Source organism: Silene latifolia, chromosome 1 (assembly GCF_048544455.1).
Source record: "Silene latifolia isolate original U9 population chromosome 1, ASM4854445v1, whole genome shotgun sequence".
NCBI lineage: Eukaryota > Viridiplantae > Streptophyta > Magnoliopsida > Caryophyllales > Caryophyllaceae > Silene > Silene latifolia.
In genome coordinates, this window is record NC_133526.1 from 87,456,404 (window position 1) to 87,473,172 (window position 16,769).

At 40.0% G+C, this 16,769-nt stretch overlaps 1 non-coding gene across 1 annotated transcript; it reads left to right on the plus strand.

The window, feature by feature from the left end:
• Positions 1-5,052: 5,052 nt before the first annotated feature.
• LOC141619451 (small nucleolar RNA R71) lies at positions 5,053-5,159 on the plus strand. The gene has a single exon (XR_012531711.1). It is a non-coding gene; the product is annotated as a small nucleolar RNA R71 (small nucleolar RNA).
• Positions 5,160-16,769: the final 11,610 nt, after the last annotated feature.

A 16,769-nucleotide genomic window follows, 5' to 3' on the forward strand; every position in this document is an offset into this window, starting at 1 on the left:
ATGTGTAAAGAACTAGATGATGAAAACTGCCCCCCACAAACTGAAACCTAAGCTACGTTATATAGGAATACAACGTAGTTCTTATGTCCTAAAACCTAATTACGATGGGCTTCTAAATTCACGTTCTATTAATTCACGCATCAGCTCGTGGAGTGGTCGATCGACCACTGAGGCCAGTCGATCGACCACAGACGCTGTACAGTAGCTTCTAATAATTCCTACAGCGCGCACCGATCTTAAAACAGCTGCCATTTCTTCGTTATTTGGTCAAATCAGGCGTTCTACGCGGCGTTGGAAAGCTAAGAGAATAAGCTTTCATCTCCAATTGGAATCACTCGATTATCAGCTTTAGAACTCGAGATATAGCAATCTGAAGCAGCCTGCAATGTCGAGTAGCATTCTGACGGTCTATAGACCATGTACGTCAGTCTATAGACTGCCATAGCTGGTAGTTCGCTTCTAAAACTCACGCCAATACACCTTTCAGGCCTTGAAATGCATTCTAAACTTCAAGTCCGAGTCAAATATTCATGTCCTTCCTAAGCTTAGCTCTCGGGGTCAAGATTTGGTTCATTTTCTGCTCATTTCCGCAATAATCTGCAATATTACATAAAAATACGAGAGTAGACAGAAATAGGGGAAATAGTAGAATAAACTACATATAATAGACATAAAATGCGTGGAAATAAAGATGTAAAACATCGTATTATAGACACGCATCAAACTTCCCCAAACCAAACCTTTGCTTGTCCCCAAGCAAACTAAATGCAAAACTAAATCTAGATAGAAAGGAGCAAAACATGGACAAACTGAAAACCGTCTGCTTAAACCAATTTAATGCATATGAATCAACTACTAATAGCGCAATGTAAAGCAAACGAATTTATGCATATTCCAAAAAGATGTTGAACGTTTGACCTTGCAAGACTTTCAAAATTGGACTCTCACGGGTCGCTCAATCACACGATACAGCACAAGGTGAGTAAATTATGTAAGGATAGAAAGAAGTAAATTTGTAATGACGCTCACCTAACTACGACCTATAAGAACATGCCTGCAGTATAACATAAAAGTGATCTCTACGACCGTACATATGCATTTCAACCAAACAAATAACCATGACACATGCCGAGATATAAATATGGGATATGTGAGGTAATGGGTAAGAAGGGGCTAAAACGATTTGGATATGTGGAGTGAATAGACCGAGCTAGCAACAACGGGATCCAAATAATGCGCACTTCCCAACTTCAAACTCAACTAATCAATCGGAACGGTGCTAACTGAAGCACAAATCTCACAACCTCCGAGATATGTCAACTCCCCAAAAGATATAAATAATACATGGGAGTAAAAACCACCAAATCATAATAGTTGAAACATGTGATTTTCGAATTTTCTTTTTCTCTCGGGCTGCAGTCGATCGACTAAGATGGCCAGTCGATCGACCACCCTCAACAGTACAACACGCATTTCTCTCTCTTTTTTTTTTTTCCTTTTTCGAATCATTTTTTTTTCTCTTTTTTTTTCTTTTCAAACCTTTTTCTTTCCTTTCCTTCCACCATTTCACCAACATCTCGATAAAGAGTAATATAACCAAACCGCAATAAACACGTTCCCAAAGATTAATACTACTAGCTTGACAAAGGCAGGCTAAATATAGGATGTAGTTAAGGGACAAAAGGCTAAATTTGGCTATGAGGGGTTCATGGGAAAAATAAGAAAAGGGAAATCTCTACCACATGTGTCAACAAACCACAAACCGAATGCATACAGGTATTAAGTAGATCAAGTTCATATTTCTGCATATTAATGTAACATGTCTCATAAGGAGTAACTACTCACATTCCTACATGAAATCGGTCATGAATGTCACCGATTTATTAAGCTCTAATCCTTAGAAAGATTTTTGTAGTTTGCCAAAATTTCAAGTCAAGTCTACTAGTTCAACAAATATTGAAACGAAATTCGAGATATTGCGAAAACTTTTGCTAAAAGACGTGATAAAGTGCAAGCTTAAGCAAATAACAGTTTCAGCAATGAAATACTCCAATCAGACTCAACCTAAATTGCAAAAGAAACGTGAATTTTTTTGAATTTTAGGACATTTTTCAATTTGTATGAATTTTTGTATATATAAGAAATAAGTACAATGCAAACAGAAATGTATAAACGTGAATGCAAAACAAATGCAAATGCAGACTTAAGTGTGCATTACCCTCCCCAAACCAAATCGGACAATGTCCTCATTGGACCAACTACTACCTAACAGCAAGCAACAGCAGCAGAATGTAAGAGGGCGGTAAAAATGCAAACTAAACTTAAAGGAGATAAAATAAAATGGAGTAGGAAACTCACAAGATATAGCCTCCCAAACCAGGACATGAAACGGGGAGATAAAAGCAACCGTGATACAGCAGGGATCACGAGCATACATCGTCGCGGCAACAGCAGGGGCCACAACAGAATAGGTGCACTAGCAGTGAATCGCGTCAATCCAACCCTGCAAACAACTTGAGTTCTTATAAGTAATCAAACAATAAAGCAAACCTCCCCAAACCAATTCCCGACAAAAGGGAATTGCAATAAATCAATTAGAAATAGGGAGGAAGAACTCAAATTAATTACCCAACAAAACATAATTAAACCAAAATAAAAGCAGCGGAATGTGGTTTAATTAAAGCTTGAAAAATATTTGGGTAAACAAATTGGTAATTTTAATTGCACAAATTTGTAAAATTCAGGTAAAGGACGTAGCATGTACAAATTAAAAACAAAGGAAATAAGGAGGAGAAATAAACGAGAGAGAAAAGGAGAAAAACTCCTCTATCTCGAATTGCACAGCGGCAAGAACTCGATCAAGAATCAGCAGGGCTCGATCGTGGCAACCTCCATGGAACGATTTCCTATCCTCTATCAAATCCATATTACCTGAAAATTTCACAAATATGCAAAATACAAAAATACCAATACCAAAACTTGTCCGTTGTCAACGCAAATAAACTCAACTAAAACTAAAACTAAAACTAAACGTCCTAATAAAAGCAGTAAATAGTTCAACAAAAACCCAAAATTACAAAATAATTACAGCCGAATAGCACTATGGCTCAATAACAAGCTACCCCAAAGCAGGGCACTTGACCAAAAGAAGTCCTTTCAGCAGTATGGACCGCTACTCTAGGCTTCCAGACAACCGGCCTGATCGGAGGAAGGGTATCTGGTGTCGCATAATCAATGACACGCTTCTTCACTTTGCCCGGCTTATCTCTCTCAGCAGCTTGCTCGAATTCCGTCTCACTAGTATCACCAGGATCTCCTATGCCCTCTCTGCCATGACCTGCAGCAACAGAAATAAAAGTATGGTCCTCCAATTTGCTCCCAAGTCAGCGCAGGTGTCGATGACAAGAAATATAACTCGAATAACACTAGGAGGATCCGTAATAGGATCTATAGAGGATATGGCGTCACAAGGTTTGACTTGCATTGGTGCCTTATGAACGCCGGTCTGTAAAGGGTCAAATTTTCATCCCCTACCCGCACATCATGGTCCTATCCCCGAAATTTATCACCGCACCAACAAGCGCAGAATGGTCATCCTAAAATGATAGGAGTGTGTCGGTCTTCGGAATATCCAAAACCAAAAAGTCAACGGAATAAAGAATTTCCCTATCCGCACAGTATCTCATCTAAAATACCTATTGGCCGTGATTGGGTACGGTCGGCCATCCGCATCCGCACGTAATATCGAAATGCGAAATTTAGTGAAACCAAGTCTCCCAAAGAAGAGACAACGGCATAACACCGACACTAGCCCCCGTATCACATAGGGCGTTATCAACTATATGGGTCCCAATACAGCAAGATATAGAAAAACTACCCGGTCAAATCGTTTATGAGGTAGCTTATTTCAAGATGGGCAAAGGCTGTTGCAGTGAAAGCTACTACACGAAGATCCTCTATATGTCGTTTACGGGATAAAATATCTTTCATAAATTTCATATAGGAAGGTACCTGGGTAATTAAATCAATGAAAGGAACGGTTACCTCAAGACCCTTGACGACCTCCAAAAACTTGTCGAACTGACGCTCCAACTTTGCATTCTCTAAACGCTCCGGATACGGGACTGCAATACTGGCCATAGGATCAGCAACCTTTGGCTTCCGTAAATTTAAAACCTCCGTCAAATCATTAATAAGTGTAGAATCATGCAAATTAATTGACGGATTTGCGTCCTGCGCTGAAGACCCAGTCGATCGACCATTGGGCTCGGTCGATCGACCAATATGGCTGGGCGTGAACAGTTCCTAGATAGAAACTTCTTCGTCAGGAACCTCAGTCGATCGACTGACTGTGTTGGTCGATAGACCACATGCGCTGGGTTCAATTAGTTTCTGGTCAGAAACTCTTTTATCTGACACTCCAGTCGATCGACTGACAATGTTGGTCGATCGACTAGAAGTACTGGCAATTGAGCTCGTTTTTTCGCTAGAAACTAAACTAGCTTCTTTATCATTTCCCGAGTCTTCTTCTAGCTTGTCGGGACTTTCATAAGAGAGGCCACTTCTGAGATTAATGGCATTGATCGTCTCAATTGGCCCTTCACATTTGCTTGAAGAATTGGCGACTTGCTTAGCCTCTATATTCTCCAATTGCTTCACAAAATTCTTTGAGGACTCAATTCCAGCTGCTTCCATATTCGCCACTTGAATCAAAAGAGTTTGGACCATTTCTCTCAACTTCGCGGTCTCATCTGAATTATGGATAGGAATTTCAACTCTTTCCTTGGAAGCTTCAGAGGCCTCGAGCTTCTCGAGACGGGCAGTAATAGAAGTAATAAGTGTCACAACGGCACTCATTTCATCACTTTGTTTTGGCGAATTTCCACGCGAACTACCAAACTCAGCTCTATGGACTGCCATCTCCTCAATAGTGTTCCAACCTTTATTCTGACCGGTATTATTTTGGAACCTACCATTCGCAGCTCGTCCAGGATAACCTTGTAATCATCATACAAGGAATTGTAGAATAAGTTGCAAAGATACCACTGCTGGAAACCATGGTGAGGGACAGCTCGGACCAAACTTTTGAAACGTCCCCATGCTTCACAAAAACCCTCATCAGCTTCTTGCTGAAAACTTGTGATTTTACCTCTCAAGGCGTCAGTCTTTGAAAGTGGGAAGTACTTCTTATAGAAGGCTAATGCTAGAGACGTCCAATCTGTGACTCCAGCTGCTACCCTATTAAGGTAGCGGTACCAATCTCGTGCTGAATCCTTCAAAGAGTATAAGAACATTAACCCCTTTACTTCATCCTGAGTTACCCCAGCCGGTATAGGTATGGAACAGCAGTAGTCTGTGAAAGTTTCCATATGCTTCAAGGGGTCCTCATCAGGCAGACCGGCAAACTGATTGCGCTCCACTAAATCGATATAAGAGGAACGAAACTCGAAATTACCGGTAGTAGGGGTAGGTAACTGGTGCCCCTTTGGAAGGTGGTGCTCCTTTGGCTGAAGATTATCATATATTGTAGCCATATTCGCAAAACTGAGAGTACTCAAGCCTTCCTCTCAAAAACCTGTCTTCTAACTGTGCAAAAGCAAAACTAGAAGCAAAGGTAAGCAACGGCCTCAAGGAACCAAAGTTCCTTGAGACAAGAAAAATAAACTAAAAATAAAGCAAACAGAATTACACCGTCTCCCCGGCAACGGCGCCAAAATTTGATACCGTCGTTTAGTACAAAAATAAAATTTATAATTCCAAACTAAAACTATAGCTAGTGATAGTAAGGGTCGAACCACAGAGAGACAAGGTTGATTTTGTTTGCTATTTTCAGTCTATAAAAGTAACAATTAAATGGGGGTTTGAAATTGGTTGGCTAATACTAATGGCAATGAAATTAAAAGTAAACTAAAGAAACTGGATTAAATCAAATATAAAAGAAATGCTAAGACGGTCGGTTCACTATAGCTGCGATGGCGCATAATCCTAGGTAAGTCTGAAATAAAGTCGTGTAGATGGGTAAATAACAAGTCCTCACGGTCCAAGTTAACCAGTAGCTCCTTTCGGCCTATGCTACTGGCCCCTAAGTCTCACTAATGCTAGCTCTCGCACTGAAAAGTGATTCTTAAAGCCTAAATTACATGTCTTTCGATCTTAGCAATTTAGTTGTTCAAATTCATCAATTATTTCCCTCCCCTATCTCTAGATCTTAATGGGTTGGTCAATACTGAGCATCTAACAGGTTCCCTCTCGGTCTCGCTGTCAAATATTGCTATTAATAAATTAAAAACGATGCTAATCATACACGCGTCAGTCGATCGACCACTATAGGCAGTCGATCGACCAACTAGCACAGTCGATCGACCAGAGAAACGAGTCGATCGACCAATGCCCTAATTCAGGTCGCCTAATTCTACGCCATCTACGCTATAGATCCCCTACATCCTAGCACAAGGGATTTAGCTACTCATGACAATGACTAAAACAACGATAAGATTAACGAATAAAGCTGTTGAATTCATGATTAATTTAACTAAGCAAGCAAATGACATGAGACTATAATTTGGCTTTGGGAAACTACTCTAACAATTCTAAACTATGAACGAAATAAAACTATGAAACTGAATATAAGAAGAGTACCGTGAAGGAGATCGCAGAGGAAAGATCAAACCGATTGCAGGAAAAAACTTTATTAATGAAATAACGAACTAAACTAATAATTATTGAGTTATGTGTAAAGAACTAGATGATGAAAACTGCCCCCCACAAACTGAAACCTAAGCTACGTTATATAGGAATACAACGTAGTTCTTATTTCCTAAAACCTAATTACGATGGGCTTCTAAATTCAGGTTCTATTAATTCACGCATCAGCTCGTGGAGTGGTCGATCGACCACTGAGGCCAGTCGATCGACCACAGACGCTGTACAGTAGCTTCTAATAATTCCTGCAGCGCGCACCGATCTTAAAACAGCTGCCATTTCTTCGTTACTTGGTCAAATCAGGCGTTCTACGCGGCGTTGGAAAGCTAAGAGAATAAGCTTTCACCTCCAATTGGAATCACTCGATTATCAGCTCTATAACTCGAGATATAGCCATCTGAAGCAGCCTGCAATGTCGAGCAGCATTCTGACGGTCTATAGACCATGTAGGTCAGTCTATAGACTGCCATAGCTGGTAGTTCGCTTCTAATACTCACGCCAATACACCTTTCAGGCCTTGAAATGCATTCTAAACTTCAAGTCCGAGTCAAATATTCATGTCCTCCCTAAGCTTAGCTCTCGGGGTCAAGATTTGGTTCATTTTCTGCACATTTTCGCAATAATCTGCAATATTACATAAAAATACGAGAGTAGACAGAAATAGGGGAAATAGTAGAATAAACTACATATAATAGACATAAAATGCGTGGAAATAAAGATGTAAAACATCGTATTATAGACACGCATCAGTTATCATGGGTCTTGGATGCGGTAGTTTTCCGCATGTCGCTAGGTCTGCGCAGGTTTAGGACTAGGGTGTTTACCTTACCTCGTGGTATAAACTCGAGTTACAGAGTGACTATTGACTGTACTAGGAACTTATGCCTGTCTCTAGATATATTGTCCTTTCTTGTTTGATGGTTCTATGAATCATAGAAGGTGAGATGCAAGCCGGCTATGGTTGATAGAGTTTGGATTCCTGGATGTTATGTGATTCACATGATTGTGTAGTATGAGTCGGTCTAGTATTCACATGCTAGGACTATGTGTTGTTATATTGTTGTTCACATGATAAGCACGATTGTCTAGCATCTATATGCTAAGGCTGTGTGTTATTCACATTCATATTCTTATGTTTACATGTTATATTAATTATGACATTTCGTGGCTGGGAGAACTCGGAGTTACTCCCCACTGACTGTGGCTTTCGTATTTGTATAAAATGCGATCGACAGGTATGGTGATGCTTATATAGGGTTCATGGACGAGCTAGCGAGCAAAGTAACTTTGGGACTTACTTAGATTTGGTTTTATTTGTAGAGACTCTTATACGAGTTTTTATGTCACATACATTTTAGGGACATATGTCTCCCTCTTTACATTTGGTTGTATAACTTTGCTATTCGCGACTTTAGCGATGGTTATGTTATGAAACTTCTATTTAGACCTTGTATGTTTTGACACCTTTCCATTTGGAAATCTTTATAACAGGTTCAGGTTTTAAAAATTACAGGTTTTTACCCAAATGAACCTTTTACAAACATATCCATGCAGTTTTATTCTAGAATTACGTGTTTACTTTTTCGCAATGAATGAGGGTGTCACAGTTGGTATTAGAGCATATTTTATCCCGACGCACGTTTGTGCACCCCCAATATAAATAACTTGACTATAAAATAATAAACTTGAGAGATGGGTAGGATGGGTAGACTTAGGACCTTATGTTGTAGTCTCTTTGTGATTGCTAGTTGTTAGGTGCTAACCAATGTTCTCTTTTACAAGATGGCCCCTCCAAGATCCGTAGATAATGCAATCTTGCAAGCTCTTACTCAGATTCTTCAGAATCAGCAAAACCAACTAGCTCCTCCTCCCCCTCCTCAGTTTCCAGAAGGTGATAGACCCGGTTCTTACACTTGGGTGGCAAGTCAATTGACTCGAAACAAGACTCCAACTTATGGTGATGAAGTAGACCCGGTGGCACTCACCGAATGGTCTCGAGAATTGGAGAAGAGCTTTGTCTTGTATAATGTTCGTGAAGAGGACAAGGTGAAATTGACTTCTCACTTCCTTGTGAAAGAAGCTGATAGATGGTGGACCATGACTAGTCCTACTTCCACTCTTGAGCCTGGTTTTGGTTGGGATCGCTTTAAGGATCTAGTTGAGACTAGGTTCTATCCAAAAGAGCTGAAACAACAAAGGCTTAAAGAGTTTATGAATTTGAAGCAAGGAAGTCTTTCTGTCCAAGCCTTTACCGACAAGTTCAATGAACTTGCTCACTATGCTTCTAGACTTGTCAAAAATGAAGAAGAAATGGCTTTCTCTTACCTTGACAAGCTTACTCCAAAGCTTAAGAGCTTGATCCGTAGGGATTCTACTTCCTTTGTCTCAATCTATGATGATGCATTATGGGCCGAGATCTCTATTCGGGCTATTGATGAAGAGGCTCGTGCTTCTCGTACTTCCCTTGGCAAGAGGCCACTCTATTCCACTTCTAGGCCTTATGTTGCTCCTTCTAGACCCTTTGTGCCTACTTCTTCCCCCTCTTATCCTAACAAGAAGAGGTTTGTTCCGAGTGGACAAGCAAATCAAGGTGCTCGTGTTCTATCTCCTAGCAACGACAAAAATTCTAAGGGTCGTATGTGCTATCATTGTAAGAAGCCTTTGCATCCCGGAATTGGTTGCTTTGATAAGCAATTTGTGTGTTTCTCCTGCAACAAGCCTGGACACAAGGCTAATGAGTGTCCTGAGAGGAAGACTACTACTACTCCTGCTGTTCTTGAGAGGCCGAGAGGTCGCATCTTTGTGATGAGCCGTGCTGAGGCTGAGGCACACCCAGACATAGTCACTGGTACGTTCTTAATATTTGATGTCCCTTGTTTGGTTTTATTTGATACCGGTGCTTCTTTGTCATTTATATCGATGAAAGTCTCCGACAAGTTACCTCTTGAACCCTCACTTGGAGATAGTACATCAATATCTTTACCCTCCGGCGACATCTTCTCTTGTTCTTATTTTTATTCGGATGTCCCTATATCGATAGCGGAATCTATTTTCCCGGCTAATCTCCTTCGATTTCCACTTGAGGAGTTTGATGTTATTTTGGGCATGGATTGGTTATCTACTTATCATTCTCGATTTGAATGTCGAGATCAAAAGATTGTCCTTAAAAGCCCTTTGGGTACTCGCGTATCTTATCAAGGGGTTAGAAAGCAAACAGGTTTGAAGTTGATCTCAGCTATGAAGATGGTGAATGCTTTGAAGAAGGGTCATCAAGCATTCCTATGTGTAATGACTACTTCTAATTCTCCTTCTCTTCCTCCCTTGAAGGATGTTCCCATTGTTTGTGAATTTCCGGATGTATTTCCCGATGAATTACCCGGGATTCCTCCTGAAAGAGATGTTGAATTTTCTATTGACCTAGTTCCCGGAACCGGTCCTATTGCTAAAGATCCTTATCGTATGTCACCTTCTGAATTGAAGGAGTTGAGAGTTCAACTTGATGACTTGATTGAGAAAGGCTTTATTAGGCCTAGTGCTTCTCCTTGGGGTTTCCCCGTCCTCTTTGTGAAGAAAAAGGATTGATCTATGCGACTTTGCATTGATTATCATGAACTCAATCGTGTGACAATCAAGAACAAGTATCCTCTTCCACGAATTGATGATCTCTTTGACCAATTACGTGGTGCTTCTACTTTTTCCAAGATTGACCTCCGATCGGGTTATCATCAAATTCCGGTGCGTGAGTCCGATATTCCTAAGACTGCTTTCAGCACAAGATATGGTCATTTCGAATTTAAAGTGATGCCTTTCGGATTGACTAATGCTCCGGCTATCTTCATGGATCAAATGAATCGTACCTTTAGTGAGTACCTCGATAAGTGTGTGGTGGTGTTCATTGATGATATCTTGATTTTCTCAAAGAATGATGAAGAACATGCCCTACACCTCCGTATCATCTTAGACATTCTACATCGTCAAAAGTGGTATGCTAAGTTCTCGAAATGTGAATTTTGGTTGCATCAAGTAACTTTTCTTGGACATGTCATATCCAAAGATGGCGTTATGGCAGATCCTTCTAAGATTGAGGCCGTTGTTGATTGGAAGAGTCCGAAAAATGTGACTGAGATTCGAAGCTTTCTCGGTTTGGCGGGTTATTACCGTCGATTCGTGAAAGATTTCTCTAAGTTAGCTAGACCGATGACTCAATTGTTGAAGAAGGAGTCTAAGTATGTGTGGACCGATGAGTGTGAGAATGCCTTCTTAGAGTTGAAGACTAGGTTGACTACCGCTCCGGTGTTGACCTTACCTGAGGATGGTGTGGACTCCGATGTTTATTGTGATGCTTCAAAGCATGGCCTAGGTCGTGTCTTGATGCAAAACCGAAGGGTTATTGCTTATGCTTCTCGACAACTGAGGGTTCACGAGGTGAACTATCCAACTCATGATCTTGAATTAGCCGCCGTGGTACATGCCTTGAAGACATGGAGGCATTACCTTATTGGAGTTCATTGCCGCATTTATACCGATCATAAGAGTTTGAGGTGTATCTTTATCCAGAAAGAATTGAATATGAGGCAAAGAAGATGGCTAGAGTTGGTGAATGATTATGATGCCGAGTTGATTTATCATGAAGGGAAAGCAAATGTGGTGGCCGATGCTTTGAGTAGGAAGACTAGTCACTCTTTGAGCACTATCCGTGTGTTACCTAATGAACTTGATCACGGAATTTCAAAAGTTAGGGATAAGCCTTATTGGGAAGGGCTTTGACTATCTTAGTGCCTTGAGTGCAGAACCCGACTTTTACCGTGAGATCCATACGTGGCTACCTGAGGATGCTACTTTCAAGTCCATTCAAGCAAAAATCCAACTTGGGCAAGCTAAGGATTGTGTGGTGGATAGTGATGGATACCTTCGTTACCAAGGTAGGATGTATGTTCCGAGAGTAGCCGAGTTGAGGAAGAAGATCCTTGATAAAGCTCACCTTTATCCTTACTCTATTCATCCTGGTGGTGACAAGATGTATAAAGACTTGAGATTACAGTTTTGGTGGCCTAGGATGACGATTGATGTCCTAGAGTATGTTAGCAAGTGTCTTACCTGTCAGAAAGTGAAGATTGAGCATCAGAAACCCGGGGGTTTGCTACAACCTTTGGATGTTCCCCTTTGGAAATGGGAGTCCATCTCCATGGACTTTGTGATGGCTTTACCTAAGACTGCTAGTGGAAAATATGCGGTTTGGGTGGTTGTAGATCGATTGACCAAATGTGCTAGGTTTATACCTATCAAGGAGACATGGAGATTAGATGTCCTAGCTGGTTCCTACGTGAAGGAGATAGTACGCTACCATGGAGTGCCTAAGGATATTGTTTCAGATCGTGACCCGAGATTCTGTTCCCGTTTCTGGACTGCTTTGCAAGAAGCTATGGGTAGTAAGCTATTAATGAGTACCGCTTTTCATGCCGCTACAGATGGACAGACTGAGAGGACTATCCAGACTTTAGAGGACCTCCTCCGTGCTCGTGCTTTAGACTTCCACACTTCTTGGGAGAAGTGCTTACCTCTTATTGAATTCTCCTACAACAATAGCTATCATACTTCTATCAAGATGTCACCTTATGAAGCTTTGTATGGTAGGAAGTGCCGTAGTCTGGTCTATTGGGATCAAGTCCAAGATGCTCATGTGTTGGGACCCGATTTGGTGACTGAGACCATCAATCATGTTCAGATCATTCGAGAGCGTATGAAAGCCGCTCAAGACAAACAGAAATCGTATGCTGATGCCCGTCGTCGACCACTTGCCTTTGAGGTTGATGATCGAGTATTCCTTAAGGTGTCACGTATGAAAGGGGTGAAACATTTTGGTGTGAAAGGAAAGCTGAGTCCCAATAAAATTGGACCTTTCCGTGTGCTTGAGAAGATTGGTCCCGTTGCTTACCGTTTAGAGTTGCCCCCGAATTTGAGCAAGGTTCATAATGTCTTCCATGTATCTCAGTTGAGGAAGTACATTAGTGATCCGAGCCATGTTATTCAAGAATAAATCCCAGATTTGGAACCTAACTTTGCTTTGGAAGAAAGGCCGATCCGAATCCTCGAAAGGGCAAACAAGCAACTTAGAAACAAAGTGGTGCCCCTAGTTCGTATCCTTTGGCGTTGTGGAAATGTCGAAGAAGAAACTTGGGAGCCTGAATCTTCTATGTTAGCTAAATATCCCGAACTCTTCTCGCGAGGTACTTTCCGTTCCTTTATCTAATCCTTGTGAGTTTTAGCTATCCTTTCGAGTGTTCCTCTCCTTCCCTGAATATTCTCCGCGTTAGTAGTCATTGCTTTGTTGTATAAGAGCCGTAGTTAGAGTTTAGTCATGATTAGTGGAGTCATTATCCTTATTGAAGAGTTTCGAACTAAAGGTTTTTGAAAATGTTTTAATGTTTTCCCACTGGTTTTAACGTCAATGAGTGTTAAGGCTCGTTATTGGAGACGTCCGATAATTAGTTTTCTCAGTTGTTGGCGTAAAAATGAATTTTTGTTCTGATTTGGAATGTTGGTGTTCTCGGGCGACCGACGAGGATATTTCCGTTCCATTGAAAGGACACGTATATTTTCATAAGTTTATGTTTTTAAGATGTTGATTAATTGATTTAAAGAGAAAGACCTACATATATACAATGTTCCTTCTTCTAAGTTTCGGGGACGAAACTTCTTAAAAGGAGGGATGATTGTAACACCCCGTAAATTTGAAGACCTTTGTTATATTTTAAAAGTAATATTTTAATCCATTTTAATTTAATATTAATTTATTTGAAATAATAATAATTTGATAAAATATAATTTTATTTTAGTTTGAAGTAATGTAATCACTTTTGATAGTTTAGAAATGTTTAAAAGTAATTTAAACTATATTTAAACCTTTTACTTTGATAAAATAGATTTCTGATAAAATTCGTAATATTGGGATTTTCCCATTTCTTACGGTCGTTGGGTAAACGAGTTTGGATATTGGGCAAATGAGTACTTAATCTTTTAGTAAAATCGTGTTTAAGAACTTTAATATTCTCGGAAATCGCGTTCGACGAATATTTCTAATTACCGTCGAAGCAAACCCAAAACGTAAACAATTGACCAACCTCCCCATGCCAATTGGACCGCCCACCTCCCTCCATTTGTCTCCTCTTTCAACTTTCATTTCCTCCATTCTCAATCTATCTCCTCCTTCTCTCAAACACCAAAAACCTACCAAAAATCCTCCTTACAAACCCTAAATCCTTCATAAATCCTCCATTTCTCCACCAAATTTCATAAAAATTATATGCTTGGAATCCTCTTTTCATTCCTCATCTCCTAGTAAGCTTTACTTTCATTTCCCCAATTTTTGTTTTAAGGCTCATCTTTTAGGGTTTCGAATTTAAGCTTCATAATTGTGTTTTTGTTGTTCTTATAGGTGATGAATTTGAAGATGAGTTAGGTGACTCATATGTGGTTGAAGATGAAGAGTAATTTTGGGTTTTAGAAGCTTTCTCAAGTTATTACTTGTCTCTTTGCTAGTTTAAGGTAACTATTCCGAGTTACTCGACGATTTAATGTCACATAGATGTTGTGTTTGTTGTTTGTTAAGTGTTTAGGTGATTGATAATGTGTTAGTTTCGTTTTTCACATGACTTGTGTTGTTAAAGTTCACTAATTTATGGTTATTTAATATACTTGAGTATTGAAAAGAAATGGGTATTGTTGATTGTTGCTTGAGACGGTATTAAATTGAGCTTGAGACGGATTTTGGTAGGAAAAAGGGAAAAGGGGCAGAAAATCCGCCCAAAACAGCCCACAAAGGGGCGCGGCAGACCCGGCAGGCCCGGTGGGTCTGGCCCGGATTTTGACCCGTCACTTTGGGTCGGGTCTTGGGTCTATTGTTTGATGTTTTTGGCCTATGGTTCATGTTTTGAAGTATGTTGGTATTTTGGCATGTAGGAAATTGTTTAAGCTAATATTTCCGTTGAATTGGTTATTTTATAAGTTGGCATATTTTCTCTATGTCAATAGTTTTTACATGATAGAAATTAAAAATGGCAAGAGTATGACATTGTGGTAAATTCCGTGATGTGGGCCAAAATGGGCCAAGACTCTGAGCTGGGCCAATTTGACCAAATGAGTTTGGTCAAGCTAGGTTTAAACCGGTCAGCCTCGATTTGACCGATGACCCGTCGCGGGACTAAGGTCGAGGATTTGTCTTTGAGTATGATTGTCTTTTCATATGTTGGTTGTTGGATGAATTGGTTGCCTTATACTTGAGTCTTCTTGCCTTGTTGCCATTTTAGCTTGTTCTCATGAATTATGAGATTAACGGTTCGCTGAGTTTTAGATTACTAATGAGATTGTGGATATTGTTGGATTGTTAGCTGAATTTACATTTTTGTAGCCTTTCACAAGGAAGGATGTTATCCTAGAGTCCTTGATTTGAGTATCAGTATTTATGTTGCCAAGTTTGGACTCTTTGCCCCTCTTATGGTTAAGTGGGTGTCCTACTTGTCTTGTGTGGTGTTGGTATCTTAGACCATCGTCTTAGATAGGCCCTTATAGTCTTTGACGAGTGTATGTTCACCGCTTAATAGCCTTTGTGTCTTAGCTTGGTGGGTTAATATCCAAGTTAAGGTATGACTTCCTGACGTACTCTTAGAAGTATGTAGTCAGCTTAAGTACTAGCCAACCCTTTGGTGGACTCCTTAGGGGTACTCATGTGTTGTTATCATGGGTCTTGGATGCGGTAGTTTTCCGCATCTTGCTAGGTCTGCGCAGGTTTAGGACTAGGGTGTTTACCTTACCTCGTGGTATAGACTCGAGTTACAGAGTGACTATTGACTGTACTAGGAACTTATGCCTATCTCTAGATATATTGTCCTTTCTTGTTTGATGATTCTATCAATCATAGAAGGTGAGATGCAAGCCGGCTATGGTTGATAGAGTTTGGATTCCTGGATGTTATGTGATTCACATGATAGTGTAGTATGAGTCGGTCTAGTATTCACATGCTAGGACTGTGTGTTGTTATATTGTTGGTCACATGATAAGCACGATTGTCTAGCATCTATATGCTAAGGCTATGTTTTATTCACATTCATATTCTTATGTTTACATGTTATATTAATTATGACATTTCGTGGCTGGGAGAACTCGGAGTTACTCCCCACTGATTGTGGCTTTCGTATTTGTATAAAATGTGATCGACAGGTATGGTGATGCTTATATGGGGTTCATGGACGAGCTAGCGAGCAAAGTAACCTTGGGACTTACTTAGATTTGGTTTTATTTGTAGAGACTCTTATACGAGTTTTTATGTCACATACATTTTAGGGACATATGTCTCCCTCTTTACATTTGGTTGTATAACTTTGTTATTCGCGACTTTAGCGATGGTTATGTTATGAAACTTCTATTTAGACCTTGTATGTTTTGACACCTTTCAATTTGGATATCTTTATAACAGGTTCAGGTTTTAAAAATTACAGGTTTTTATCCAAATGAACCTTTTACAAACATATCCATGCAGTTTTATTCTAGAATTACGTGTTTACTTTTCCGCAATGAATGAGGGTGTCACATTGGTGCTTGGACCATTGTTGTGGCACATCTAACAAGTACCCTACAACTGCTGGTGACATACTTCCCATCTTGTCCAACATCTTATTAAACACATAAAAAGATGTTGCATTGGCTGCAGTCCAAAACAGATGATGATACAAAGGCCTAGGAAATTTTTCTTTGGAATTTGAGTACAAGTGTTGTGCACAAATCCTCCTTGTAGCTTGAGGGAACTCTTTCTCTAATGCTTTCTCAACACCCTTCATTCTGTCACTACTACAGATACAGGCTATAACAACGGGTAAAAACCGTTGTAAAAACAAAAAGCGGACGTTGTTAAAGCGGCCGTTGTAAAAGGTATTTACAACGGTTTGTTTATTTAATGAAACCGTTGTCGAATGTATTCACCACGGTTAAAAGCCGTTGTTGTTGGGTGTTCTCCGTTGTGGAAAGTGTTTCAAAAATTTGGAGGGAATAATATAACAATGGTTGTCATATGT